At 40.2% G+C, this 5,566-nt stretch overlaps 1 non-coding gene across 1 annotated transcript; it reads right to left on the bottom strand.

The window, feature by feature from the left end:
• Positions 1-952: 952 nt before the first annotated feature.
• Positions 953-1,059, bottom strand: LOC118760419 (U6 spliceosomal RNA). Its single transcript, XR_004996776.2, has one exon. It is a non-coding gene; the product is annotated as a U6 spliceosomal RNA (small nuclear RNA).
• Between the last annotated feature and the right edge of the window lie 4,507 nt (positions 1,060-5,566).

Genomic DNA, 5,566 nt, shown 5'->3' with positions numbered 1-5,566 from the left:
TGTTTCAACTTAGAGAAAATGTTAAGATGACAAGCACCGAAAGATCTAAGAGGTGGGGATGGGAAGAGTTACCATTTGCTCAATGTTCACTAAGTTACAGAATGTAGATAAGACTTCAAACAATGTTTCATAATTCCCAGCACTCATCCAGAGGAAGATGCTGTTCTTCCCATCAGGCAATAGGAAAGCTCAAGGGCAAAAACAAAGTAACTGACCAAGGACAGCCAGCCAGGAAGTGAAACTGACAGATCCCAGAGCAGACGTTTGTACTCTAATCCATGGTATTAGGTAGGGACACTACAAGCGATACGCAAAATTACTCAGATCCCAGGTTCCTAAAACCAGCCAATGAAGCAAAGTGTATCTTCCTGTTTGAGTATTAGAGACCACAAAGTAGCATCAAACTACAATTTGTAGTCATTAGCAGGGCTGGTTTTCAAATTTTCGTTTTTAGAACCATTTGGGTAAACTAGATCACAACTTCCTAGACAACATTCAATACTGAGCTTTTCTGTGTGCCATTTTATTCAGATATGCTAGAGCCAACCAAGTTGCCAATTGAGTACCTTCTTTCCCTTTCACAGATGAAATCTTAACAGGGTGATTTGTGCTCAACTTGCAGCTCTGGTTTGAGCAAACTTTAATCTCATGTGCCTCAACCCATGACCCTTATGTAGAATACTGCCAAGCTCTTTCGGAAACACCAGGTCAACTAACACTTCACCCAAGAAAATAAACTAAGGAATTGTTTCGAATCCAGATACTCCTTAGACCTCTCCAGTTTAAGTACATCTAGGGTCTCTTAAGTTTCACAGGGCTCCAACTTTAATGCCGTAGTCCACTAGAAACTTAAGGTTTTGGGCAGCATCATGAAGTAAGACTTAAGTCTACCTTCAAAGATTAAGCACTGTCAATGTAGACATACATCTTTTTATTGTTTTTTTTTATTTTAAAAAATATGGAACGCTTCACGAATTTGCGTGTCATCCTTGCGCAAGGGCCATGCTATTCTTCTCTGTATCGTTCCAATTTTAGTATATGTGCTGCCGAAGCGAGCACGCCATACATCTTTAATTTCCTGAAACCTCCACCCCTGCACTGGGTAACAGAAATGTAAGTGAGCATCTTCAACACCAGCCATAGTCAAAAAGTCTACTGGAGAAAGGACTGACAGGTGGACAATTAGCCACAAAGAAGCCAGTTAACCCATTGTCAACACCAGCACTGCAAATGCTTAAGACTAGCACTCGAAGCTTGTAAAAGCACCAACTATTTCTAGGAATCAAGTAACAAATCCATGTTGCAATGATGGCAAGCCAACCTCCTCCATTACCCCAATTCCTTAACATCGTCTTCTAGTAAAGGACATGTCCCTGATCACATTGTAATGAATGCCATATAATATTAATATTTTATGGCAGCCTAGTAAACTTGAGTTTTTAGTACTCTTCCTCTTACATCCTTTTCTTAGCCTTAAGGTAATGCCTGGTATACACTATTTTTTGGAAGTGGTTTAGTGAGCCTTTTGCCTGTGGTGTATTGTTAAATTTTGAGCCAGAATAAAAATGAAAAACGTGTGTTGTCACTGTGCATGCCATTAAGATGTAGGTGTGGATTTGTTTTTAACATCAGCATACTCACTAGTTACCTGTAAGCACATATAGATACTGTTCATTGAGTAGCTAAAAATCATAATCAACCCGGATGTCTAAACAACTCATGACTGGTAGGGGAAAATGTGGTATATGTATACTATGGACCACTCAGCCCTGACATAGTTAAATTATCTTCTGCAACAGTACATGCAGCTGGAAACCATGTTTAGGTAAATGAGTCAAGATGAATACTGTGTTCTATGCTCTATGGGAATATGGTGTATAAAAATACAATCCGAGCAAAATTTCAGATTGTTTTTTATAGTATTTCTCTGTATTCTAGAGGTTTGTTTTTCATGCTTGCTGTTTGTCAAGTTTATAATGGGATATTAAGCCTGTGATGGCGAAGAACAATGTCACACTTTCAGTTAAACAGGGTGGTTGGGTAACAAAGGCAGCAGAGGGAAGGTATGGTGAGGAATATCATTACACTCAAATGTGTTGCAAAAAAAATTAAATTGGCTCATTTGCATAAATATAGTAATGTAACAATCCTTCTGCCTTTCAAGTAGAACGTTTAGGCAGGTGCTAAGCATTATGGAGTAGTGGCTTAAGCCATTGCCCATATGGACGTCAGTTCAGGATTTGGCTGTTTCCATTTTGGATATAGCTTCCTGCTAAAGTGCTTGGGCAAGCAGCGGAAGATGGCCCAAGTGTTAAGGCACCTGTGCCCACATAGAAAACCTGGATGAAGCTCCTTGTTGCTGGTCTTGAACCAGACCAGCTCTGGTTCTTGTGGCCATCTGGACAAAGATTCCTCCCTCTATTATCCTATTCAAATAAGTTTGAATAAACAGATATGTAGAGCATACACAACTGTAATTTCAAATGTAACTAAATACTTTTTGGGGATGTTGGTAAGAATCAAAACCGCATGTATAAGATTTGAACAACAAATTTGGTTGACTTATACGGTGCTAATTTGTGGATTTTCTTTGGAAATTTGTGTACCTGGCATTGGGTGTAGTAAGAATGTCAGTTGGGATGCCTCCATTAGAATGCATGAGTTCAAGTACCAGCTCTGCTTCTGATACCACTTATGCTAATGTGTTTCATTAGAGTCTGAGCACTGGGATCCCTGCCTGATGAAGACCTACATGGAGTCTCTAGTTCTGAGCGACTTAGTAGTAGACGGTTTTCTTGATAGTTTGACACAAGCCAAAACTGTTTCAACATTTAATCAACTGGTCATCAGAATACAGTTATTGCCAAAGTAGAAATTCTTGTTTTACATTGACATTCTACATTTCGACTTGAGATATCGCTTAGTGGATATCAGCAGCCACAGGTTGAATTTGACATGTGATTAGCATGATTGGTGGTCACAGCATTCCATCAGCAATAAAAGGAAGTCAAGGCAAGACTGATGGAAGCGCTGGATCTCGATAAATCCACCCATTTGGTGGCTGAACTCTACACAGTGAGCCCTCCCAAACGACAGTGCACTATCACTTCCTGCCCTCCCTTCACAGGCCGCCCCTGTTCCTATTTGCAAAATTCCCAGTAATTCCATTATCCAATTAGAGAAGGAAATTCACAATATTATGAAGAGGAAATTAGTCTGACAGTTGCTGTTTTCCATTCAAAATGATCCAGGACTGTCAGCTATAAAGCAAGACGAACTTGCCAGAAATGCAAGAAGCTTGAGGCAAAGTCTTCCAACACACACTGAGTACAGCAGTCTCTTAAGCCCCAGCACCCACTTTGACAGCAACAGACACTACCACTTCTTACTCAGATCCTCTATTACATGGGCAAAGGATACAGGAATGGTTTATAGTCATCAAGTGGTAGTATTATTTGTAATGAAGGAACTGCCAGGGCTAACTTTCTATAGTAAGGGTATCATTTTCCAGAACACCAAGGTAAGTGGTATGAAGATTCTGGGCCAACTACCACAGTACATAACATGTGTATGTCATGGGCACTCACATTATGATGGGCCACAAATCACTTAGCATATGTAAGCCAAATCCCAGAAGAAAAACCTACCTGCGATAATCTTGATCCCACTATACTACTGTCAAGGTGCCTCCTGCATGCCAAGGGTACTGATCTCACAATCCACTGCTAGCAAAGTTCAAACCTGATATAGTTGGCCCTAGCCAATACTGCTTATCTCCCAAGTGGTCAGCAGTAGGGGCCCAATACAAAGTAGAATAAAAATCATTCAAACCTTAATCACAGGTATGTATCACTTCCAGCAGCAGTTCAAGTGAATTATTCCTTAATCCAGCCTAGAGATTGCATTCCCTGAACCCAGTAAGTGAAAATCATGTACATTGCTCCTGCTTTAAGTAATTAAGCCACACAATGCCTATTCTAGATGAGGGCATCTTGAAAAGGTTCATGGAAATCAGCAAGGTAGGAAAGACTGCACATGAAATAAATTTCAGCGAAGTTGTCGCGTAATCTCATCTCCAAACTTTCTGAATTTCCCATGTAAATGTAACCATACTTTAGTGAGGTGTTCTAAATATAGCACTGAGCTTCAAAGAAATTATTCAAGATTATTCTCAAGAACTATGTAACTAGAGAAATATTGCCCAGAGATAATTTTGAGACTTACTATGGTAAGTATGCCTCTATTCAAATTCAACTTACGACTAGATAAGCATTGAAGTAACAAGGAATACTTTTGTATATAAAGTATTCCTTAATATCTCTCGTACGTTTTCTCCATGTATCATCTCTCTCATGCACATCAGTTAACAAAAGTAATTGGACTTAAGATACTGTGCATCCCCATTATGCACAGACTATTCTGTAATTGATGATCCTTTCTTATGAAGCCCAAATCTGCAGGAGTTCAAAAAACCAATTTTCATGCCTCCATGGCTTTGATTTACGGAAGCCGACTCGAGTACAAGTCTATGGCTCTTACCTGAAAAATCCTTTTCAAACTACTACCAGTAGCACATTTTTGTGAAATATGAATCTCAACTATGAGTCTGTAACTGTGAAATCAGCTACTTTGCATGGAAAATTCCCAAAGGCATACGTTAACAATTTAAAAACAATTCCAACCCTTTGTGGGCACATAGCAAGTATTCCAGACACTAGAAGCTTAATAGAGCCGGCTCTCATTGTGTCGTTTCCAACACGGGCATCCCACGTTGTAAGGGTTAATTCAAGTCTGAGTCCCTCTGGCTCCCATCTAGCTATCTGATAGCTTGCCTGGGAAGGCAGTGCAGGATGTTTCCAATTCTTGGAACCCCATCACCCATGTGGTAGACCTGGATGGGCTTCCTGCTTTCTGGCTAGGAAGAGGCTGTTGCTGTGATTTAGGGAGCTAACCAGAGGATTCAGTATTTCGACCTGTTGTGTCACTCTTTCAAGAATTTTTTAATTTATTCATTAATTACATTGTATTATGTGACACAGTTTCATAGGTACTGGGATTCTCCCCACCCCTCCCCACACCCTCCTCCCATGGTGGATTCCTCCACCTTGTTGCATAACCACAGTTCAAGTTCAGTTAAGATTCCCTCTTTGTAAGCATATGCCAGAGTCCAGCATCTTATAGTCAAGTTCAATGGCTCCCTAAGAAAACTTCATGCAGAAGAACTAAAATTAAGCTAACAAAAATGTCACTTTCACATTACTGTCACTTCCAGATATTGTTAGTCCTAACAATTAGTCAGAATGGAGGTGGGGCATGAGGACTTCTGAACCTGCAAAGGCCCCTACCCAATGAAAATTATCCAAGCTGAATTAAACAGTCATATGAGGTTTCCAACACTGGGTGGCTTCCAAAGAGTTGCCCCTATACAAACAGAGGCCAGATACATCCAAGTTTCCTAAGCAGAGCAATGAAGCCAAATACATTTCAACAATGAGGCTTGCCTTGCAAATAGGGAGTGCCCAGGCTACAATGGTTTCTCATCATTTTCTGTTACTGAGTTATGATT

This window comes from Ochotona princeps, chromosome 30 (genome assembly GCF_030435755.1).
Source record: "Ochotona princeps isolate mOchPri1 chromosome 30, mOchPri1.hap1, whole genome shotgun sequence".
NCBI classification, from domain to species: domain Eukaryota; kingdom Metazoa; phylum Chordata; class Mammalia; order Lagomorpha; family Ochotonidae; genus Ochotona; species Ochotona princeps.
Note: the sequence above shows the minus strand (reverse complement) of the source record. Positions and strands in the feature narration are given on the sequence as shown.